Source organism: Venturia canescens, chromosome 7 (genome assembly GCF_019457755.1).
Source record: "Venturia canescens isolate UGA chromosome 7, ASM1945775v1, whole genome shotgun sequence".
Taxonomy (NCBI): Eukaryota; Metazoa; Arthropoda; class Insecta; order Hymenoptera; family Ichneumonidae; genus Venturia; species Venturia canescens.
Window position 1 is genome coordinate 6,481,300 of NC_057427.1, and position 26,273 is coordinate 6,507,572.

The 26,273-nt window shown below is 41.2% G+C and overlaps 1 protein-coding gene across 4 annotated transcripts in view; it reads right to left on the bottom strand.

Annotated features, from left to right (window-relative positions):
- KaiR1D (Kainate-type ionotropic glutamate receptor subunit 1D) overlaps window positions 1-26,273 on the bottom strand; it is a 169,601-nt gene that overhangs the window by 125,101 nt on the left and 18,227 nt on the right. For 3 of the 4 annotated variants that reach the window (XM_043423443.1, XM_043423444.1, XM_043423446.1), the window contains exon 1: window positions 22,413-22,944. The exons of the other annotated variant lie outside the window; for it this stretch is intronic. The gene's annotated coding sequence lies outside the window, so the exon portion shown is untranslated. Of the gene's footprint in view, window positions 1-22,412; window positions 22,945-26,273 lie in introns of those variants that run through there. 4 annotated transcript variants of the gene reach the window in all.

Genomic DNA, 26,273 nt, shown 5'->3' on the forward strand with positions numbered 1-26,273 from the left:
CGCGAGACTCGTTGTCCTCATTGTCCTCAGTATAAGTATACAAACGAACGTTTTACTTGCAACCAAACATCCATTTTTTTAACGTAATGCAATGATTTCCATACATTTTTATCATCAAATACGTTTTCAAAATGATTTATTAGTTTGACATTATATTCAAATTTCAATACACCTTCAACTTCAATGAAGTGTTCTACTTTTTATTTCAATATTTCAACTCGTAACTAACGGAGAACATTTGCCATTTCGATCAATCGGCTATTACTGAAAGATATTTTCATAAAAAAATAATGGCCTGTGCGTGAGTTATAATCTGCGTAGTTTGTACGTGAATTGACACTCGACCGATTTACTTTCACTGAAAAAACAGGTTTAGAAGAAGAAAAAATAATAAACCGTAGGGAGCATGACTTTAAAAGATACGGAAGTTTTATGGGCTCTGTCTCTGTTTCTCTCGTTTAGAATGGGTATATTTTATGGGTGGGCGATTCGTCGATTCTCCAGCTAGGAAACATCCAATAAACTTGATTAAACACCGTTCTTTTATTGATTTTTCAGTGCCGAATCCGGGCTGAGTTAAAGAATGGGAGTTAGCGGGATAGAGAAGGAGAGAAAAGGATTTAGAGAGTAAAAGAGTTATTGGATGCTGTATACAGGATAGGGGCGATGCCGCTCGATCAGTGGGACCTCTACAATTGCATACGGAGAGTTTGATGAAACGACCGTATCGATACATATGTACAAACGATCCAAGGAACGATAAAAAGAACACAGGAATAGACGAAAATAAAAAAGTACAACAATTAAAGAGGAAAAAAGTGTCTAGAGAAAAAAACAGTAGGAATTGAAAAAAAGTACAAATGTTTTATCGGTCTGCCCAAGTATACATGGACCCGACCGATACCATGGAAAACCGACTGAACCGAATTGAGATCGGATGTTGGAAGAATCCATTGAGTCAAAAACTGCTGCCGTTTGCTCTTGATTCACCTGACGGATGCATTCGTTGCTTCCTTCTAGATTCCAATAGTAAGATTTTTCGGAATATCTATCACAACCCAAAAACACGTAGGGATACGAAACACTTCGGAAGTGCGATAAGTTAAAGTTCTGGAAGCATAATCTCACAGGAATTCACAGGTTTCACGGGTTCAAGCTTATTTTTATGGAAATAGGTCAAGATATGACATATCAACGAGACATATTTTTAAAGCGAACAATAGAGAGTACAGATGCACCGCAGGCCTTAACACGCCTTCTCAAAATTTTGTATTTTAATACTCGGCGTCAAGATGCTGTTACGTCTCCAAATAACTTGATCTCAAATAATTCGAGCTACTCTAAAAACCCATTCACATGGATATTCAGGAATACCAAAAACAAACATGACAAAAAATTGACTCGAGTTCGATTCTGATGGACAATGAAACAATCTTAATCTTCTCACGAGCACTTTGCTTTCAGGCGCTTGTATAATTACGTTGGATAAGCTCAAGAGCGCTTAAAAGAAGTATGGTTTACAGAGGAAAAGAAATAATGTCATATAGACATCGAGAGATAATAAGAATTTGAGAGGCACTTTTTTCTCGACGTCCCATCCGAATGACCCACAATTCTTTTTATTTCGCTTTTCTTCTCTTTCTCTCTCTCTCTCTCTTCCTTTCTTTCTCTCTTCTCTCTCGAAAGTCAGGGGAGCAATCAAACTCCTTTCTTGGTTCTTCCCTCTCTTCTTTCGGATGCCGAAGTCTCGATTCCACCCTCGTATAATTCACAAGGGTGAGCGTAATTAAAATACAACTTTCGTCAAGCTCTTCGCCCTCTTTTGCTCTTCGTTCGTTCTCACGGTCCTCCGAAAGAAAATTATATCCTGTTGAGGCATCTTTATATATGTATGTATACATGCTATGTCTATACAGTAAGCTCTTTTGTCGATCATGAAGAAAATCATTATACACATGTACAGGGCTACCCTTCTTACGAAATAAAAAGGCAAGAAAGTTATTCCAAGGAACATTAGCTTCTCCTTTCTTCGTGCGAAGAATTCGTTATCCACTTCTTTAGCCACCCTCTTGTTAGGGTCCGCGACCCTCCCTTTGATTACTCACGCTTATCCAGATGTAACACGGATTCGATGAAGGAATAAAAATTCGTACGTGCAAAAGAGCGACAACGAGAAAACAAAAAAAACTAACGGAGGGAGAAAAACTTCATCTTGTCATTCATCGCGAAGGTTTACTGAACTTTTCCTGTGTTGATTTTTTCTGCACTCATCCAATGTACTGTTACCGTTTGATTGTTGATCAATACGTCACTTGATACATCTACCGTTTGGAGCGAATAATCGAATATTATTTGCACGGATCATCGGATTACAACACATGGGTGAGAATCACTTTGACGAGTAGAATCGAGTTTCGAAGACCCACAAATTAATATTGGCCCATCGATATTTCGCACGCCGCGAGCTAATTTCGATAGACAAGTGAAATCAAGGAACTATTAGACTCGCTCATATCTAGAATATCATGATGTTGGCAACCCTGAACTTCCACATTGCTATGCCTGAAAATGCCAATCAAAAAATTTGATAACATTGCGATCAAAACATTTTTATCGTACCGTAAAACATAAATGGTTAAAAATAAAAAAACATCTTTGATTCATTGGATTTTTCTATATAACTTTAGAAACAAATTTAATAAATTTAACTAATGAGACTTGAGAATTATGATTTATCTTCAATTGACAAACTGATGCCGTCACAGCAGACTTCACCTATGTGATCATTAGCGATCGAGTGTACGATACTCGAGTGTATCTCGATATTGAAATCACGATAATCCCGTAACAAGAAATCATCGTTCAGAGTGTTCGGTTGTGGAGGGTGGTTTGGAATTGAGGAAAATTATTCAGGACGTATTCGATAAGGCTGGGTGGACGAGAATCTCGGTCAATGCGAGTGTTAGCATGCTCGCAGCTTCCCTGAGATCTGTATAGAGGTACTGGTGTAACGTGGATGCTCAGCCTATAATCCGAAACGTGTGGTGCACGCGGGATGCTAGCACAGTACTCTTAGGTACCAGGAGGATGGAAGGAGAGAGAGAGAGAAAGAGAGAGACCAGGGATTGTTGGATGCTGAGAGAGCTTGGCGTACCTACCTGAAAGCCCAAACCATCTTCCATCGCGTACTATTAACATGTAGCCTATTTGATGGAGTCACTATCTCCCTCTTTCTTCCTTCATTTCTCCATCTCATTTCCTCTCGCACTCTTTCTCCAGGCCCCTTCTTTTGCTCTCTCTCTCTCTCACTTCCGTCCTCCATGCTCTTCCTCACAGATCCCATCCTATATATTCTCGTACTAGACTACGGACTCTCTGCACATCTCTGATGCTGCAGGCCAGCAGCCTCCATAAGCGGCCTTGGTATTCGTATTGGTATGTGCGTTACCAAGCCATACATATACAAAAACATGTACACGTATACTGTTGTACTAAAGTGGATCCACTTCCATGATGTAACATCATGGTCTTGGTGTACTACAGGCTTCGAGCTTTGTGAATCGCTTAGGTTTGCGTACACGCACTGCCACACTTTCAGGTCCCTCTGATATCGAGTTTGTTTACGTATGCTAAACGCGATGAAACTGCCAGTGGCACAGTCGAAGTTTCGACGCTTCGTAGGCTTTTATGAACCTTCTTTTTGGAGTTTTTCTTGATACGATTATACAACGGTATGGAACCGAATCCATCATTTGAGTATACTGGTCAACTAGGAACTTTTCTTATTTGAAGTGATAGAAAGGGGTTAATGGTTCATTCCATTTTTTTAAGGATATACCTTCGTAGATGCGTTTCTCAAATTCTGCTAGGAATATTATTTGCAATCTCAGACATTCGGTTAGCGAATTTAGGATCAGAATGGAGAATCTTCCGTTCACACACTCCTCCCTCAACGGGTGTTCGACTGTAGATTGCTGCTTTCTAGAAGGTTTCAGGGCAGACACTGTGCGGTAAGCCGATCATCTTGAATGCGTGTTGGACCCGGAATAGGTTTGCAAGTACATCGCATGGACGGTATTCACGTGGCTAAACTAACCCACGCATGAATGTGTTCTTCGACTGGGTTTCTCACTGCGATGTAACTACGGTAAATGCCCGTTTCGTACTTCGCTATCGCACGTATTACGTGTAAACGCTTTGTGTTCTGTACGCAAGAACGCCTCTGAAATCCATCTACACCGAACCAATCCAGATTCGTATAGGCTGTGAATCGCGTGCACGAGCTCACGCATACTAGCCCCATGTTATGCTTCCAATTGAGATCCGAATTAAGCTCAGAAATTCGTGTTTCATTAGCGGATAAGTATTTTTCGCTCCTCAGTCCCAATACCGACTCTCATGCAATTGTGACGACATGTATCCAAACGTGTGGTTCGAAATTGTGGAAAATTAATTGGCCCTCAAATTCGGAAAATTCCAGCCCTCTCGTGCCAGTCTCAATGTGATCTGGTTCGGAACCGACAACAATTTGATAGAAAAATAGAGCTGAGTGGATCTCTATACCAATCTGGTTATAGACTGATTCATTTCTCATTTTAACCTGGTCTCAAATAGCACTTGGAAAAAAAATGATCAGGATTGAGATTCGAGCACGTTTTCATTCGAATGAAATAGAAAAGCGTGACAGCAAACACGGATTGTTATAGATGTAGAATCGTCCTCGACTCATATTTCAACAAGATGAAACTAACATTTAGTAAAAAATGTATCATTTAGCCGGCCATTACCTCGGTAATGGCCGGCTTTATTTTTTATCTTTATCTTCCTTTATTTTTATCTTTATCTTCCTAGCAATTCCTAATTCGATTTCTACGATAATAATCTTGAACGATTTCCCACTTACCCGGTGAATTAATTGCTGGTTCAACTAATGAACTAAAAACTAAATGAACTGTAACGCGCAAGAGTAAAAACTCCGAAGTATGCACAAATTCAGTTCACTGCTTTTTGTCCACAGGGTGTAACGAAGCAGCCTCGAATTTATGTGAAGTCGTGCGTGATCAGTTCGTCCCTGGCACGATGTTTTCTCGATCTGTTTCTTCCCTCATCCATGCTTTTGTTCTGCCATTGGTTCCCGAGTGGAGCAAGGCACAAAACGAGTCTAGAGTTCAGTCCACCAAGAGGTATATTGTCTTGGTTGTGCTGCTATGAAATTGTAAGGGTCTCTTTCGAACGGCCGTGCCAGGGGGATACACAACAAACCGGAAGAGTAAAAAAACTAGACAGTAGATTCCCGTAGGGACAAAATTATCTGCAAGTATACGGTTGCACGAAGACTCACATGAAAAATCCAAATCTTTACTATGCTTCCCTGGAGTATAGCAAGTGAAAAAGGATGTTTCTACGCCTGATACAACTCGAGCAATTGCAGTAGAATGTAACGTTGAATTTAGGTCTTTTAGGCATAGAACATCCTCATCGTTCTATGATGAAATAAAATATTCAGTCTATACGATCATCAATTCACGAAATTAGCCGTGGACAATCATTGTAAATCTGTATGGATCAGGGACAATATATCTTCTAAATGATTTAGAGAATGATTAGTGGCACATTGCTGATGCACAAAGGCTCATGAACACCTGACCAACGTCTCCAAACATATATAACTATATGTACGTGTTGTTCTCAGGTTTCGGGTACTTTAGGGACCGGTACAAAATGGCTCTGCCGATGGCAGACCAATTTCATAGAAGCGCTAGTCGTGAATCAAAATCCACTGGGAGTTTGGACGCTTTTGCTATTAACGGCTTTTGTGCGAAGCCTCCTCCTGTATCTGATTTATCGATGTCTCATTACAATCCTGCGTGCTTGAGGTTCTATTCTACGAGGCTGGAACCGTTTTAAGAGAGCCAATTTCTTTTTCATTTTAGCAATTGATGCACTTCTAATTGGACGTTTGACAAAGATAGGGTTATCTGGAAGATTTATATCCCCGCATGACAGAAGGCATGGAACGTATTCGTGGAAAAGAGATAGATATAGCTAATAGTCTACTAACCGGTTGTAAATTTAACAAGGCGACTGTATACGACCCCAAAGCTTGGCAATCCGCTGAATAATTACCCAATTCAATGCGTAATCACGCTACTTGCCGTTCGTTCGTCGCTGAAGCGTGCACATGGTCCATAGAGTCTCGTCTGATCTGGTCTACCTCATCTACTCCCTAGCACGACATATGAGCATGTGTACGTGCGCATACGCTCATGTGTATGAATCTTCTCTCATCTCTTGCTGGCATACGGTGTCTCCGGCAGATTTATCCCGTGTTCACTTTACAATCTACTCATTGTGGCTCAATCCGTCCTCTGAGATTGTTCGAGGGCTTCTAAGCCGCAGCTATAAACACGTAATTCTGGCTCTCTGAAACTACCCATCGTATTATCAACCTGCTAGTTTTTGTGGGTCTTCAGTTGATGGAGGAATGACGATGGGCGAGTAGACCAACAAAGCCACTGATTTATATCACTTCAAGTGCTCGGTACTTTCTAGCTCACAGTTTCAAGATAACACTCAATGAGTTAACATTCCTTTCAGCATTTACTTTGAATGGAAAGTGTTTTTTAGGAATTTATCAGATATCTGACATCAAAAAATTTTGTGTACGAAGCTTTCGACGATGTACCCTCGGCTTTCCTCATCCTGGAATCCTCTAAAGTATAAACCAATGTAGAAATAAATACTTCAAAAGTATACAGAGCGTAATATCTCACTGGTGAACAATATGAGGGCGTGAGAAAAACCCATCAGATATCGTACCTTTTTCAGGCTGCTGGGGGGAGGGATGGCGTCAGCTCTATCTTCACTTCCTTTTTCACCTGGTGACCTCCGGCAAACTCCGCTGCTGGTCTCTTCTAGGCTTCCTGTACGAGCCGTGAAATTGGCGAGTTGCCGACCGATAGGAAACTCATTAATTTCTCGCTCCAGTACTCAGATTTCCGGACTTGATCGTAGAGGGCTGGGAGCCACCGAAGGTCGCCGGGGTGCGAGATCGATGGGGAAGGATGAGAAAGAGGTCGAGAAATCGAAAGAGGCAAAAGAAGAGGGGGACGGATGATGGGAGCGGAGGGCCAATGGAGGAACATCGAGGAACAACCCTTAGGCGAAGTTTCAACGCCGCCAGGGTTCAACCAACTTAATTGGTAGATTTAGTCGGCACAGAGCTTGATGACGATCGACCCTGGAGGAGAAATTACGAGATTGGAGAATCAGGAGACACACTCGATGGAGCTTGGATGTCCTCGTATATGAAGACCATCCTATTCATAGTCTATGTCCTTAGTACCTAAAACATATATTTACACGTGCAACCCTGATATCCTACTATACATGATACGTGATCACATCTCCCATGTTCTCCGTGCTTTGGATACATGAAATCTATTCCTCGACCCTCGAACCGCAGCCTGCTGAATTCATTTTTTCTCGGTAAAAAACCTTGAAGAAAATACTGTTCTGCCTCACGTTTACCAAGTTTTGCTCAAGTCCATTCTAATTTAAACTGCGAAATTTCGACCATCAATCCTGAAATGAGCTGATCGTCAATGCAAGTCAAAAGGTCATGCTGGACTCTCGTCACCAATGTATTACCAGCCGTTACGGAGTTTACGATTGTTGGCGGGACGTAACGATCGTTCACGGCACTTGACGGAACGTTTCACGCGTAAACGTTTAACGATCTAATACTCACGAGGAGAAAATGTGTCAGAGGAGCAGGAAGAAAGTACAGCTGGGGGAACGATGCCCGAGAGAAGGAGGAGGAAGAGGAGGGGATGAAACCTGAGTAGAGGCTATTCCGATTTAGCTACCGGACGTGCCCTCCTCTTTCCCCCAAGTACTCTGCTCCGCGAGCACGAAGTGTGTTGTGTGCAAACGAGCAACTCATACACGTGTCTGTACTCTGGTACGGATGCACTTTGAAAAAGAGGTAGCGAGAAACGAGTTCCCGAGACCTTCATTCTTCCGTACAGTTTGTTCCTCTTCGGAACGCGATAATTACTTCGGCTTGTACGTAATGACCTGTACATCGGGACTAACTTGCCCGGAAGACGAGCTTTAAGGGAAATGCGTTTAAAAAACTGAACAACGAAATGGCTGCATCGATATAAACATGCTTGAACCAGTGACTGTGCAACAAGGAGAAGCCAACGAGAACGAACTGCACTAGAGTACTCGCTTCAATTGTGATGACGTAATTCTTCGGTAAACGTTGATGGATGAAGACTCGAATATTTTAGTCGATTGAACCAAGAATAGTGGTAACGGCTCGAAATCATCGCTCACTCAAATTGATCATAATAATGAATACATCTTACAACCTCTTACAATAATCACCATACCTCTTCGGTAATATCGAGAAGCAAGTGGACACTTGCCATATAATTGGGAACTCCAATGAAGCGACGTTTAAGCGTTGAGCTTCGTTGAAGAAGGTGAACGTCGATGGTACCTTGAGACCCTGCACCTCGTCCGATCTTCCATGAGAGTATTAACTGAGAGCAGAGATCTCGAAGAACAAGGAGTTATGCTTGGAGGTTGCCTGGAAGCCTGAGAGGATCGTCAATTCCCGAGAACCCCGTTACAAGCTAATGTAATCTATATATAGGAGTTTGCCTTCGGGACTCTAAAGATCTGACACGCTATCGGAAAATCACTGGGGTTATTCACTCAATTGTTTGATTAATTCACTGAGGCTCATTCCTTTCACACGTCAGGCAATTTACCGGAATTCATCCGGCTCTATGGTCGATTTTCGACAAAGCATCGACCTCGGCGAAGCTCAAAAATTGAACAATTATTAACCGTTGAAACGACAATTTTTAATTTACCTCTAAAATATATATTTTGTTATTCTTCGTACGAGTAGATAAGATTTTCCCTGATTTCTGATCGTCACTTTATAGCGAGTGCGAAATTTCTCTCACCCAGCATCCACTCGCTAACTCAAAACTCCTAAATTGAGTTCTCAAGCTCACGGTCATGGTAACAACCGGAAGATAGTGAACCCAGCATTTGAACCTATTGATAAAAATCGATGCACCCCGATTACCAGGAAAGATCTCCGAGCACCATTTCAATTCCATCCGTTCCATATAATTCTAGTAACTATTATCTGCAAGAGCCTTCTGCCAGTGAAGACCGGCTGACTGATTGTACGAGATATCGAATTTGGCTGCGTATTATGAAGAAATCGATAGATGGAACGGGGGAGGAGGAATACCCAGGAGCGGCAGAGAGTCTGATAGGGAAGGACCCAAAGACAATAATTTTCAACTCAAAGTACTCCAACAGTACTGCCAAAGGACAGGACGAAGTCGCTGAAGGCGCGGTCGTTACAATCATTAGAATGTCCACCATCTTTATATGGATATTTCACTAAACCTTTATGGAAAAGCACCCAGAGATCATACTCCAATAGATTATGTCATTACACGTCCTCGAAATGACCCAGAGTTTACATATGATCCATGAAAAAGAAGCGCCTTAATGGACATTTCATTTGGGTATAACCAAGGAGACAAAAGAGCGAGGCGACAAAAAAATTAGCTGAAAATACCTAAAAAATGATTGGAAGAGTATTCTTCATTTAACTGCAATGTTTTCGGGGAGAATGAATCTGCAGTTTGATCTAAAACTATTTTATTCACCTTACTATCATCGCTAGTTTAGTCATCTTTAACCTCGTGATGATCATATATTTCATTGGCGCCTCGTAATGCCATAGTTCGTTGTTTCAATGACTCCCTTTTCTTAGCGTAAGGGCTCAAGTCCCTCTGCTGATGCAGGGAAGAATCGAAACTGTATTAAAAATAAATCGCACAACGAGTTTTTTTGTATATACTTGTATGATGAGAAAATGTGATAAAGCAACGAGCTGCTTGCAACACAACAGACATTTGGTTCGTGGATTTTAACCTCTCTTTAATGTGGTGGATCTTTCATCTTTATTGAGGATGCAAGTTTATACGTGAAACCATAAAAGTCGAAGTTAGCCCTGGCGCATGGTCAACGCTATAAATGGATAAAAAAAAAACCATGAAATCAGTTTTCTTCTTCGTAAAAGTCTGCTAACTCACTCAAAAGAGTTAAAGGAAGCAAAGACCTGAAGCAGCAGCTCTGTACACTTTTGTCCTAAATCTTATTGCCCTTCGCTGATACATCGGTCCATACTGCTGCAAACTTTACGAGCCCCGAACAAGTTACCAAAGCCATTTAGCCCGAGTTATGATAGGCGTGGTTTCTCGCGTCAGCATTTACCGCTTCTCCAAAGCACGACGATGCCTCGTCAACCCTTATCGCGCACATAAGGACTAGCTATCGAACATATAAGAGATAAAGGAGAATTTAGAATAGTCTTTGGCAAAGAACTGTCGACGTAAAATGAGAAATCGGAGAGTTTCTGGTGGTTCAGCCAGCATCAACTATCTATCAATTAGGATGGTGTTTTAAGGTTGACCCCTAATTCGAGCATGACGAGTGAGCTATTCCGGCAAATAGGTATCCCAAATTACCATACCGGAGTTGAATCGAGACCAATCAATTGTCAGCTTACCTCAACTCGTGAAAACTCTGTCGAATTTAGTGCCAATGAGGTTGCGAGTTGAATTACTCTTGCAGACATCAGGGGTTGTACATTTTGTCCCGAAACTCTCTGGTTACTGTTCTGAACGACATTTTAACTCGGGCACGATTCGGCAGTGTATTATGTGTAATACGAGTCTAGGTGGCAGCACTTTAACGTCATACAATCTTGGTAAAATAGTCAAATCCTTCTCGTTCTATCATTTGGGTTTATGTTTAGAGTCTTTCCTGCTCGGGTTTCCTTAGCTCTCTCCCACGTTCTCTCTATTTGGTGAGTTTCATCAGGGATGATTTCTCTTTACATGGTAGCCCGGTCGAAACTACGCTCGGTCTACGAGCGGGAGCAGCACTTACTCGAACGACATGCAATCGCGGTTGTACGTGAGCATATACTGAATTTTCGTGTCGAGAGGAAAATCCTCCGAGTCCCCATGTGACGAAGCCCACACACAGGCAGTCTCTCATGAATGGTAAGCTCAGCCTTGAAGTGGCTTCGCACGAAAATCGGGCTTCGAGACTGTTGATACAAAATTCTCTTTCTCGCCCATCGCCAGAATGAAGTTGTGTCCAGAATCCTGATTAGAGCTCCGTTCGCCTAAGTATACAAAAGTTTCCATCATTGCGAATGCAACGCTCCGGACACTAGCACTCTCTCTTGTTGCATGAAGTATATTTAGCGAAAGGAGCTAGAGCAGTCTTGCGATCCAAATACGAAGTAAAGCGCGAGAAAAGGGAATGGAGGAAGAAAGAAATGAGGAAGAAGTTAAGAGGAGAGTGTACTGTACTTTATTTGAGAGCTCGGTAGAAATGAATAGCATTAAAGTTTCAACGAGATATTAATTAAGGTCACGAAGGGCGAGTCGGGCGTTGAATAAGTCGCGATGTACAGTTGTACTGTATAATTATCCATTTATATATCTGTAGATCTACAGATATAAGTGTGAGAGTTCTGTCGCTTTGTGGGCGAGGCGCTAAATATATAAAACTTCATACGCGTATGCATATATATTTGAGTGAATACATACATGAGCGTATACTACGAGATGGTACAAAAGAGCAAGTCGACAAAACAGTGAGGTCGTCGTTCCTGGTGCAGGGATGAAATCATTTCGAGAGTGTTCTCTACAGTTTGGCCTGGGGGCGCTCTCTTCAGTTGCTTATACTTCTGTTTTCTTGTCCCGTATACATACGTACCAACGTATACGCAAACACATGTTTATGCGAATATAAATATATATGAAATCCTTGAACGCCGTAGCACCGCAACGAAACAACAAAATGAAAATTCATGAGCGCGCACCGTAAGAATGAGTATTTCATATTATTCGCATTACACCACGGGGCCAAAAAGATGGAGGAGAGGGAAATGAAGAAAAGGCGGAGGAAAATGAGGAAGAAATGGAGGAAGATATAATGTAGGCGAGGGCAACTTCTTTCCTCGTTTGATCTCGAGCCCTCGTAAACTCGCGTCATGGAATTTCATCCCCGTCTGCAGGGGGTTTCTTCACGGCGGGTGGAACAGACAGAGCAGTGAAATTCTATGTATACGACGAGGAACGCAGAGACGAAAAGAAGTGAAGCGAAGAACAAGAAAAAATAAAAAAAAATAAAATGAGGAAAAAAGGAAAATAAAAAGGACTATATTAAAAAGAGAAGACGTAAGAGAGTCGGCTGCTGGATTCAGCGAGAAATGGAGCCAGACCGTGACTAGGCTACGGATCGAGAGAGAGCGGAATTTTGCCTTTTCCGCCAACACATATTCACCTTTCTGTATACTTCTTTCAATCCACCCGAGCAAGAAGCAATGTGACTTCTTTTTGTGCATTATTCACACCAGCCAGTCACCCGAAATTATATAATGAGAGAAAATAATAAAAATTGAAAACAGAAAAATTCAGGAGATCGAGGAATGAGCTTAAAGTAAAAAGCGTACGGGTCGCCACACTTTCCCACAAAAAAAGTAATGATGATGCTTCTTTCCCCGATTGAAAGCCACCCGATTTTTCCATCCCCTTGAGCGAATTTGTGATTCTCAGAATCTCGTGTTCCCTCCTCACTTCCCATTCCTCATTTCGATCACCTCTCGACCCATTCCACGAGGACAAACTCTCGTGACTACTGCAAATCGCAGATCAAAAAAGCACCGGGACGTTCTGTTGGAAACTAAAAAAAATGAGATTGCTATGTTTTCTGGAATTTCAGTGGTGCAAACGAGAATCGAGGGTTTCATGACTCGCTTCAGGAGTTCCTCGTTCCTACATATCGCATTATCTCTATGAGATTAAAAAGCTCACATTCCATTATTCGATTACAGCATTCCGAAGCAAAATACGTTTTCAGAAACGTACGCAGCTATGCACGAATATATATTTTCATTTAACCTATTAATTGGAATTTTTCACGAATTTTTATTCCTGTCATAATTTTTTGTGAAGCTACGTATGAATATTTCATGTCAAATTACACTTCTGAGAATAAAAAACACTTTTAATATCAAACGAAAATCAGTTTCAAGTGAAAAAAAAATAAAAATCATTCGGGATATTATGTACTGTGCCTGGAGGAAACTTGCAATTTTCCGACAAATTTTTTGCTGCACGTTGCCTCTAAACTAGACACTACTGCATATCGCGAGTATATGTAGTCGCAATGGAAAGTATTTACTCTTTCGAATATCGAAAGCGACTACGTTCCTGTCATAAACAAGGAATTCCAATTAAAATCTCGCAACATTTTTGTTCATTTTTTTTTTCAAATTTTCTTTTTTGTTTTTTTTTTTATGAGCGAGTTAAAAAGTAGAACTGCAGAGGGCTGAACCGCTTCGGAACTCGCTTTATAATAACGCGAGGGTGAAAAATGTTTTTTGCTCCGTTACATCAAAACAGCTTGCTACTAAAATGGTAAGCGTTCCTTGTTTATGCTCCACCTCGAGTTTTTCGTCAGCCTCACGTCAACTGGCGAAATAACGATGTGGTCAAAAAGTTTCTCATTGCTGTGTATTATTTTGTTTTTTTGAGCACGTTAATTACGAAAAAATATGGTTACCGCAAACGCAGTCAAAGTCGAGGCAATGTTTCACCATGCTTCGTTCTCTTTGTCATGTCAACCCCATTCCAAAGGAACCATTAAAGGTACTAATAAATGCGTGTTTATTTGAATCCCTTTTTCAACGTTTAGAATGGCTCGGTCGTTTCAATCCACAAAAATTCATGAAAACGAACGCAAATAATAATAAGAGGGTGTGTAATTGGTAGGAAATTAAAATTCAGATAAAGTCTTGATATTTGTAATTAACACGAAGGTTCAACGATGCTAACAGCTCGTTTAATTATGTGTATTTATGGTGACGTTAAAATATCTTTATCCTTAGACTCCAACACCGGAAGCATCAGCGTATCACTCGACCTTGCCTCTTTTCCATTGGATATTCATGACAGATATGTGGGAGTGCGTACATGCGAGAACTCACTCACGAAAAGGCATGCAATTCTAACGTGTATGTTCCCAAGGGACCTTCGTGGCCTATTGTACAATCCTGCTCGAATTCCCCTAAGTTGAGGGTTATTTGAACATGAGGAAAAAGCGAATTCGTAACAAAAGGAACTTAATAGAAAGCCTCGTAATTGTGGAAAAACGAGAACAACCCCTTAATTTGGCTATCCTGGCCGGCGATCAGTAAATTTAAGCTCGCAACATTTCTACATCAAATTCTTCACATCCGTAAAGTACGTTACAACGAAACCCCTTAAAATTTTAATCTCAAAGAGATAAATTAAAATATTTGAGTCAATTATTGTGAGTAAGTTTGATAGATTTGAAACACGAATGAAGTGAAAATAATACCGATGGAAAAGCAACGTCTGTTCGAATCTATATTTTTTTCTTACCAATCAATTCTTTATGCAAAAAAGCTCTTTATGCAATCAAAACTTTATGCAAAAGGTCGGCCACAAAAAAATCATAAAACGGGTCGACAGAGTTGGAGCAGAATGTCCTCTGTGCAACGAAACTCGTGTTTGTCTATTTTGCTGGACTAAATGAGAAACCAATTTGGGGCTTAATGCTCTCGAGTTGTAGAGTCTACAACACCTCCCCCCATTTCCCATCAGTACTAATATACTGCCATACATTGCAGTGTATATGAGACAGAGAGACTTTTGTGTGAGGGTGGATCTCTACGTATATATAGGGCCAGAATTCCCGAGTGGATACTAATCCCTTTGGAGATTATCGTGCCACCTTGCTGGATAGGACTGTGCTCTTCTACCCTATTTGAAATACTTCCTCGATTCGAACTACCCCATCTCAACGTCGTTACGTAACAGGGTGACGTTCGAACGGTTAACGAACAAGTCGTATCATACAGAATTACATACGAGTGCTTCGAGGTAAAATCAACGGAGGAGTCGGAGCCACGAATGGCCAGATTTACTGTTGGCTAGCAGGCCCAATGAGGGTACTCTTAAAAAAACATTCGTTGGCAGAAAACGAATTTATATGGGAACCGATAAAATTCCACAGTGATTATTCCTAGATCATTGATTTACAAAAAAATGTCATTATTCTGAATGAAATAAAACACTTCGGAACGTTGAAAAAATTGGTTCGTGGAAAAAGTTACTTCATTTTGGATGAAATAACGGTGTCACTTTTTCCTGTGTGGGATGCCCTCCAAAAACTTGGCTCTGCGTATCCACGATTAATATTCTCTTTGATGGAAGTGGAATATTTTGCGCCCTTTGGGGTGAGGCTATCGATACATGAAAACAATTTCAATACCGTAGGTAGTGAGTCACTCCGTTGGAATTGTTGATGAACTGACAAAATTAAAAAGTGAATTGTGGAATATAACGTACGTCGAAACTCTCCGTAAAAATGATCGACGTTGTTGTTAATACAAATAAATGAAAATTGTGTTGCCCTCTTTTACTCCTATTTCATCAAGCCAACGGGATTTTTCACACGAACTTTATTTGAAAGAAAAAGACAGTAAAAATTGTGTAAGGATGAAAGAAATTTAATCTCACAAAGAAAATAACGAGGTTCGTCGTAAAATTGGATGTTTTTTTTTTCGGACCAATCAATTTTATTCGTTGAGCAAAGAATTGCAATCGTTAACTCCTTTTGTATTGCTCGATGTTACCAGTACAAAAGGAAAAAATATTGGGTAACTTTTTACAACATACGTTTTCACAGTTTCGACTGAAATACCCTCGGAAAATGATTCGTACCAATAATCCAGTTATTTATTAATGCTGTACTCGTCTCCTTCGGTCTGCAGCATTGCTCCAATCAAATGGTGGATTTTTACTAAGGAAAATGGTTTAACTTAGATGACGCTGGTAAAGGGTCGATGGAGAAAAATGAATTGAAATTTGATTTAGTCGTAACTCAATGTTACGTAATTGTGTAAGCCTGGAATGGGGATGATAGCGAAAGGGTAAATTATGTATATAAGGCAGTGAAGCTATTCTCGGAAAGTTGGCTCTCTAGCGTACCACCACGCACTAGGAACAAAGTGGGAGAGGAGGATAGGGTAGAGGACGATGGATTAAGCACCGCGGTGGAATACTAATTTTCTTGACACACACCGACCGTAATTCTAAACGCGGCGCCTTCCAACCCTCTACGTTTCTCACCCCAACCGAGGAATCGGATACTGCGAATTTCTTACTCCTTCTCTCCCTCTCTCTTTCTCGTTTGATTCCCCCTCTCCTCTCTCTCTGCAGCAAAGCTACATGATATATTATCCTACTGGCCGCGTTTTCTAACCCCCCACTGTTCGCCCTCACGAGTACATCTCTCCGCGTAACCACGACCGGAGCCGCACCTGAATTCATGAGCTTCGAGCGTAATTCCAACAGTTCAAAATTATTCTCCCCTCCCCCCCCCCCTCTCCTTCTCACTCTCTCTCTCTCTCTCTCTCTCTTAGAGTCGCCCCTTTCTTCATCTTGCTCCAAAGGCAGATTCAAACTTTTTTCATTTCCCATTGGAGAAGTCCATTTACGAGCAAAGAAAATAATTGCCAATTGGTTTAATTGTCGGACTACAAGTTGTTAGAGTTATTTCTCGTCCTCCTACACAATCCCCAACGATTTTTTTCATTTTTCTTACCACCGACCTTCCTGTTTCCATTACCCATTCATCAAGATTTCGCTATGAAATTGACGAAGACTATGTTACGATTGGATAATGAAGTTCGGAGGGACCCCATGGAAAGGTAAGGATAACTGCGAGGTTGACTAATTTTTTGCATCAATCACTAAGTGGGAGACGGTTTTTCAGACTTTTTAAAGTCGCTGGTCGATTGAAATTCTGTAAAATTTTTGACACTTGCGCATTAAGGAGTTTCGGTACAGGCGATACAATGTTGCCATGCTAAACCATGCTAAAAACATAAAAAATTTCAAAAAGTTTAGAATTTTATAAAATTTGGTGAACATATTCCTTAGTGCCAAATTTGACTATACAAATTTTTTAAGATTTTTCTTCTACACAGTTATCGAGTAATTGATCACTAAAGTTCACGTGTATAAGCATAGCGTTTTCATATATATATTCCGGGCATAAGAAATCTGCTTTAATGCGTAATTACTCGATAACTAGGTAGAAGAAAATTTTGAAAAAATTTGTGTTTTCGCACTTGATGTTGAAGAACATTATCACCAAATTTGATCAATTTCTGAATATTTAGACTTCTGTACCGAAACTCCTTAACTGCATTTTCCGCTGTTTTTGTTAGTCCTCGTGCCTATACGATACAGCAGAAAGTTAGTAAAAAAGTGCTAGAGAGAAATAATACTGTATTGGTCTCAGGACCATGGATATCAGGAAATTGGCAATTAATGACGTAACGAAAGTTAGGCGGGAGCGACGAGATGATGAATGGAATAATTTGATCACACACAAAATGAATTTCAATGCGCTCCTTGGAATCAGTAATTTCCGAGAGTCCATTAAATCGTCTCTACGTAAAAAATAATTGGCAATTGTGGTTTGTAGATGGGAAAGCGTCGTTATCTACGATCTTGGACATTTTGATGCATGTCCGGTCCAAAACAATATAAAGGGGCCGGAGAACGGAGAATTTACCACCAGAGAAGTCTTTCCGGCTAGCTCGTCCAGCAGACGTTAGACCAACCCTTTACGTGGAAGCTGTGCACTCTACCCCGAAATGCACTTTATGGCGGAGGCGAACGAGACACGACCGTAAATAATTGACAGAGCCATTAGTTCGAACGTGTATGTATACGCTCGTGTAAGTGTGGTCTATAAGTGAATGTAAGAGTCATAGGAGGGCCGTGATAGGAAATAGTACGGTTTAAACAATCGATAAACGTTTCCCGATGTTCGTAGGAGCCCTGTGGTGCTTCATCAAGAAACAGAGATTGCAAAGAAGGAAAGAACTATCACGAACCGATCGATAAATTCATTTTCACTCGATTGGCATACTCGAGGTCGAGTATAAACGTTTGAGGATACGAAGTTTAAACGAAACAATCGATTGAAATGAATTTTTTTTTTCTCATCTTTAACTCATGCTGCAGCAAGGATTTTGAATTCGTTCGCAGGGAACTCCTGACTCACTATTTTTCTTCATTTCATCTCTAATTTTTGAGGAGAAAATAATTTAAAAAACATACATTTCAATTTCGGCTCGAAGAGTTACAGAAAGGTATCTTTATGACGTGACGTGCGAGTGCGATTGTCGCTCCCCGCACAATTATACAGGGAAAGATTGTTCCGCACAGTTTTGATGACAGCATGAGAGCAATGTAGCAAAAGTTTCCAAACGACAAAAGGTGAGTGGAAGGGAAAAACCTGGGCTTTCCAAGAGAAGACGAGAAAAGTTTTCTGGTCGTTTGTCCAGTACAAATACGAAGGAAGACCGATGGAGAGCGAGTCTGTGTACTCGTCGGATTTAATTATAAGTTCTTCATTTCGATAGTGCTCCAAAATCCTATCCGGAAATCCTACGGCGAGGGAAATATTCGGCGGAAGCTGGTAGGGTGGGTGGAAGGGCTTCCACTAATTTCCAAACAAAATTCAAAAGCTCTTTCCGCTTTCTTTCCTTCTTTTGTACACGAAAAAGAATCGAGGAGAGAAAACGAGTGATCCGGAAATAACGGAGAGTCGCTTTTCTGGAAGCCCATCAACCCAATGGGAAGGGACACACCCTGGTGTGAGAGAAAACCGTCCCGGATAGTGTGCTAGACGAACGATGCCACTTTAGATCTCAGGAAGCAGATTAATTAAAAGCTAATCGGCGACATAGTTGACGAGAACTCTTTCCCTCTCAATCTCTTTCTCTCTCGCTCGCCCTCTCGTTGTCATTCGTTAAAATTATTGAATTACCTTGCGTCAAGCCTTTTGCGTTCTTTATCATCCAGGATGAAAAAAAATGGAGTGAAATAAAATCAAGAAGTATATTGAACCATCAAATTTGTAACGGAGCTTTGTGGAAAGTGAAAAAGTTAACAGGAAAAAGCCTTCAGGATAAAAAACGTTTGTTTCACCCCCGAGTCTCGTTTATGAAGGTATGCAATAACGTATATGTATAGACAACAGCTCGGTGGAAACTCACCAAATGGAACAAAACCTTTTTTTCTTATCCCAGAAAAAGGTTTTCTTGTTTATGAAAAAAGAGTAATTCGTGCCACAAGGTGCGCACCTCGTGTCTTTGTCTTTCGTCTATCACTTTACTCCCGAAGGTTTTTGTACCACGGACTCAAGATTACCGTATGACTGTTTATGTATATGCATAGATATACATATTTATTTATCCGTGGCAAAGGGGCTCCATTGCGCAGATTTTACGAGAAAAATGGCCAGCTATTCCATCGCTTAACCACACTGCGAAGAGTCCTCAGCTTTGTACCATAAGCTACCCTTTAACTAGAGGCCGGAGCGGGGCTAGAAAACGAGACTTTCATTTTTTTCCAACTGGGCTCGTTGACTAACGAGTATCTGTTCAGCACTCCTGTTTCTCTTCTGATACTCGCCAAAAAGCAGTATTTTTTGTCATAAATAAATCTCTCTCGGTCGTTTCGTTAACGAGTTTTTGAAATTTAATATCTCAAACGAGCTTCCAAATGATTTGCTAGAAAACTATATACAATTCTTATACACAGCTAATAAGACATTTCAATATACAAACTCGTTGTATCCGTGAATCCCACTCATAATATAAATAGTATACAAATTAAGCGCTCTCAGCGTAAATTCATCGATGGCGAAATATCGACGCTCCCGAACGAGCGCACCGACCCTCGATGTCAACATCGAATCTTGCAGACGAAAATTCAGGCTACATTCGCATGAGAGAGGGGAAACTCCCGAATCTATAAAATTATCGATTAACTGAAAACCGCTAGTCTTTGACGAGAATTTGTAACGATTGGTCTCGAAAAACCTCGATTTTTTGTAACTTCTTAAATAAACTTATTGTTAACTTGTCGTAAAAGTATCGAGTTGAAGTTGAGCTCTGTTTGGCCTTAATCCCTTAAATACTCATCCGTGATAACTCGGAACAAACTAAATCACCGCAAATGTATAATTACTCTTAAAGATGCTTGTTGGTGAGATAGAAAAACACGCTACACGTTCTCATTCATGAATTTATATCCCAACACAATATCGAAAATCTATACATGAATTTATCTATCAATCCAAGCTGAAAAACCCAATTTTGTATGTTTACTTATACATACAATTTTGCACGAGATCAAAACGAAGAAAAAAAAACTAAAAATTCTGAAAATACGTTGGCGTTTCTCAATCCATCAATATATACATACATTGATACATAGAACTACAGTGTGACCGGCTTAAAACACTAGCTTGATCTACGTCTCCGAAGGGCGACGGTGTACCAACTGTTTGAGTTTCAATTTGTGCTTAATAAATGCTTTCGATTAATATTCATTGGTATGCAAATCGTGCTGGGAAAATGGCAGCCTCTACAAAACCGCTTGAGTCTACTGTACAGGCACCAAAACATATATATATTCGTCTATATGTGCGTGTTGATATACAGATATATTTCATATATCGTACGGTTTTCGATACTAACTTTTACCAGTTAAGCTGCGAAATATATGTAAATTTGTGATGGCTGCGATTGTACTACAGAATTGTGCTGCGATGAAACGAGAAGAGAAACCCGACGCGAATCAAAGTACGTTCGAAAAATTGCAACTCCAGACAAAACAATAGGAACGATATTGATAAGAGAATGGTTGAATGCAAATGTGCACGAGAATATTGCAATTATCTTGAAAATCGCTGACAAAATATTATTCCATCAATACGACGAACAATCTACTATTGCAATTTTTGGCAAAGCTCCAAAATAACGTAAATCCATTTCGATGCTGCGATTAAGGGTCAAAACTTTTGTGCTTAACCTTCCGATATGATGATCATTAAGGAAAGCTAATTTGCTATGGAAAGGTATAAAATTTTAGAGAAAGATCCAACTAATAATGAACGACTTGACAAGAGTTGAATGTGTCGAACGTAACGGGGAATGGTGATCTCTCTGTCCCTGCATGGTCACGATGTTACTACTCGAGGCAAGCTCCGACCGCATTGTGTAGAAACATAGTGTAGCACTCTAGGGAATTTTCAATCCCCTGTGTCGTTTGAAACGTTTTTTCGACCGGAAAAACCATCGTAACTGTACGACCAAAAGCACTTTATGGAATATTCGCTTCGTTTTCGAAATGGAATGAAACACATTAAATCCAGCCATTCGAGAGAATAAATGTTTTTGTTTAAAAAAAACTCTTCTCATGAAAATTTTCATCGTTACAGTTGAAATCTACCGATATCGAAAAATAAGTTTTCAAAAAATGTAATTTTATTCCTAGCAGTAAAAAGATATATTGAAAAAAAACTCCGACGTTAGTCCGTTGGAAAAAAATCATTTGAGGGCCTCTCGTCTCGAGGCCAAATCCCAAAACAGTCGCATCGTTTCCATTCATCTGGGATCAAAAAAGCAATTAATCTCCGGTCAGCCTAGACGTATATCACGTACATATACGTGGGGAGAAAAGTCAAAAAGATTCATCTGGCGTGAAAGTGCTGATATATGTGTACGTTCATTTCTCATCCTTTTAACGCGATGGATAAGACCATGGTAATTTCCCGTTGAGTATGTCCGTTGAATAATTTGCCGCTTAGGAGAACGTGAGCGGAAAGCGAGATACGATATCATTACGTACACTCCAATAAAACCATAACCACAGTTTCTAGTAACGAAATTCTGTAACCAAGCAGCGATAGGACCTCTCGGACAATCAACCCCTTTTGTGGTCTAGCCACTCTGCGTGTGTTCTATACGTCCGTGTAATTATTTGAATCGTGTGACACGTATTCACGTATTATTTGCTGAATAGTGATCAGTCGTGTGCACTATCCCAATGAGTCAAAACAGAATAATATTATTTCCTACAACATTGTTCCAGTGTATAAGTCGATTAAGCAATTTACTGATACATTTGGATGCAATTATTGACTGGCTGAGTTTCCCCTTTTCAATAATCCGTACGATTTTCTAAATCCTCATTTGCAAAATGGTCAGTGGCCTGAATTATTCTCCTCGTAGTGTGAGTGCTCGATGCGAAAAACACGTGTGGGCTTCATTTGAGTGCAGAAGCTCCCCGGAAGTGGGGCTATGTTTTCACAGTTCGGATGACGTTCTAGCCCCAAGTTTCAGTCTAGTATCAAAAGTCAGTGAGGCTCGTCAGAATCACTTGGTGATAACTTACCTAATTTGTTGCTGCTGAGTCTCGAACTCGTCGTAGTACCGTCTCCATGAAATCCGAATTTCGAGGAAGCCGTAGAACTTTCACGGTATATAGCGAAAAGAATTTTCAAAGGGTCCTCATGCTTTGACAGCTGTCAAGCATTTCGGCAACTTTGATATCATGCTTCATTTTGCAAGATCACTGTCACGAATACTCAGATTGAAAACAGCCTCGAAGGAAGGCGTGAGAAAGGTGTTAACCTTGTCCGCATGTCCGGTGATTAATCTGGCGAATTGCCACCACGCGACACAGCGATGTCGAACACTTAACCCCAAATCCACAATGAGGAAGGTGCAAGAATGGAAATCAACGCCGATTACACACCGGTACGTGTCTCGAAAGTTTTTCAACGAGGCAAACGCATCTGTCGAAAAAGTCAATCCCGATGATGTTCTATTAAATTTAAAAGTGTACCTAAAAAACGGGATGTCGAACACTGGTACGCGCTGACACGCGTAACTGACGAACGCGATTGCGAAACGTTCGCTCCTTCGTAGAGAGGAACGACGACTGGACCAGCGTAGCAGAGTGTGCGCCAGCAGAGGCTGCGGCCGCGGCAACCTTCGCTCCGACGCAGAAATTCCAACCTAGCGTACAGGGATGACATAGAAAAGGATGAAGGGAGGAATACAGGGAGAGCGAGCGAGAGAGGAGAAGGGATCCACGTTTTCCAGCCAGCGGGGAGCATCGTGCGTCCACCTTCCCTACAGTCCGTTCAGCGACCCACCCCGATTTTGTTGGTAGGGTAGTGGCAACGAGAGGGAGAAAGAGCCACCGAGAGGGAGGGAGAGAGAGAGAAAGCTGTTGGTGCGGCACTCTCGTGCCGGCATCTCCACCATTCTAGCCGGCCGTTGCCGCCGCCAACCCCCTACCATTCTCTACTATCGATCCCGCGCACCACCCACTCGCAACAGACAAGGATGCAAGCCAAGGCAAAAGTGTATAGTCTTGGTAAGGGTGGTAGTTCGTTCTCTTATGGGATGAGAGCGGGTGGCAGCAGAGACGGAGGACGCAAAAGATAGAAACGCCATTTCGCCACCACTTCACCAGCCCCGGCTGACTTCAACTCTAGATGGAATAAGAACTTCAGCCTCATGCTGGATGAGACGACACGGTAACTTCAAATAAGACATTTCCGACGAAGAAATGAGAGCCGGGAAAGATGGCCTGGTATATGGGATGAGCGTGAGCTGACTTTGTCGAGATAATGCTGATGATGCTGGCATGGACATGTCATCCATCACCAATGGCTTTGTCTCGGTCCAGGTTACGATGATTTGGATTCCGACCGAGTCGTCATTTTAGCATGATTTAACGAATTCCGAGCTCGGATAATTTGGAGCTGAGCCAAGTCGATGGAAAAACATGAAGAATATTGTCTTTGAAGCCTCTCGAGTCCGACTCATGACAATCACTTTGCGGAAAGCGACACGAGCTCATTTGTAAAAATTCCAATGGGCATCGTCACTACGTGCATGAATGAAAATGAGCCTCTGTTTTTAAAAATATATCCCAATGAGCCAGATCAGCACGAGTCCTTGAAACAAGTCAACGGAAGAAGCCTCAAGCGTGTCCTTTGAGAACCCCCTAAAGTCCATGATTTGTTGACGAAGAAGGGTGCTTATGTTGATTTTCAAAACAGTCTTCGAATATGCAGAAAGTGACGAGAGCCCGACTCACCAGGGAATAGCGAACGGGACGCATTGAAATCTAAAGAGTAACGGCTGAGTCGCAGTAGTAAAGGAATGAATTGGCGAGAATGAGGTTGTCGAAGGGTCGCAGGTGGGGCAAGGGGAGTCAGAAGAACGAGAGGAAAATGAAACTTCTGAGTGGACGCAGCGTCTCCTCCAGGTCTCCGTGTGAATACTAAGAGGTGGGGAATAAGAAAAGCCTGTTGAAGGAAGAGAAAAAAGCGGTATGTGGGGTAGGAAAAGTGCGAGGTCAAAAGAAAAGGGGAAAAAATAGAGCGATGGAACGGGATGCTGAGAAGTAGAATAGTAGTAGCGATGAAAGGAAACGCGGAAGGGAATGGTTTGAGGGAGAGAGGACATAACGAGGGTTCGATAGGCGGACTGGGACCGATCGGCTCCAGGAAAAGAGGCCTAGTGGAACGAGTTTTATCCCCGTCTTATCGAGCTCTCTCTCTCTCTCTCTTCTAAAACACGACTGGAAGTGGAAAGTAATAGTAACCCAACACGGAGAAAAAAAGTCGAAAGATATTCTCACCGGTAGGCATCATCACGAACGCTGTAGAATCATGCATTTGAGATTTTTATTTTTTCCTCCCTTCGTCCTTCTACCTGTACTATCATCCGAGCAATCGAATGTATTTCCTCAGGATACCTTCGATCCGTTGGGACAGCACCGGCATTATGGACGCGCCGATGAAGACTTTTCTCATTTTGCATCAATCCCCTGAGGGAATGAAAGTAATATCGATGGATGGCGAAGGAGTTGGGGCCTTCTGACGGTTTAATAAGGCTATTGATTGACGTCCCGTAATATCGAGAAGCATAATCGTCGTTCCAAGATACATTTATCCGCAGCCTCCTACAGAGTGGTGTGGAGATTTGCATGAAACAACGAGAAATACGAAAACAATACTTTGAAAAATCACACATTAGTGTTTCTTGAACCGTGTTTTTTTGCTCGTACGCCTACATCCGGCGATTCAAAGACCACGTACTTGAATCGAACCCCGGAAAAAAGTCAATACGAAGGGCTGTAGGGAGTTGACCACGAACTATTCGTCACCCCACGCAATTCGTTTTATATGGCCCGAGATAAACTCATCGATAAAACTCCCCGGAACGCGGTGTATACGGAAAATAGATGCGAAGGATGAGACTGCAAGGAAAATAATAAAAATAAAAAAACGAATATAGAGGGAGATTCTGGATGAAGAAACACGAACATCGTCGTGGGAAGTCGACCAGTTGCTCTCCAAGCTTTTTCCTCAAACGCCTAGAAAACTTTTTCTTTTACTCGTTTCTCCCTTCGTTCTTTCCCTCTGCCCTGGGAGTTAAATTCAACCGAGCGTTATGTCCAGTGGTACAACTCAAAGACTAGTCAGTTCTGCTATCAAAGGTAAATAACTACCGAAAGATCCTGTTTCTCATTGTGCACGTCCCGACTGCGATTTCCACAAAGTCAAGGTTCCCATTTATCGAGTCGACTGAAGAAGAGCTCTGAATCGATCATGGTATTTATCTTTCTGTTTTTCTCATGAATACAGAATTGTAATTTACGGACATATTTTGAATAGATATCAGGAAATTGCAAAGAAAATATTTTCTTCAACAAAATAAAAATGTAACGTTTTAATTCGTTTAAGGTACTGCTCGTGAATTTACTTTCTGGTTTTCTTCTTGTTTTATATATTTCAAAATACCAAACATTTGCTTTGACCGCAGCAATGCTGGGTTAGGGTTTCAGTTTTTGACTGTTGGCTGCTCTGCTCAAGCTCGAGGGCAAGCTGTAAGTCGCACTGTTTACATATAGCTTTACGAGAGTGCGTTGATCGTTTGCCCCGTTTGAAGCTGTGTCCGCCAGAAGAGAGAGAGACAAACTTCGTTTATTAATTTTTTTTGCACATTGCAGATAAACGGTACGGTGAAATCACTGCAAATTTCGCGAGAGTTATCTTGCCAGTTGGTTCTTATACTAGTGCTCGTTTCATCAAAAAGTGGCTTTTTTAACAGTATTTTTTCAATGTTTTTTTGCGCTTTTTCCGCTTTTCCATAAGATCTAATGTAAAAAACTAATTCAATTTTCTCAGAAACGGTATGGTCGAACCCGTTAAAATTTCGCGAGCAAATAGTG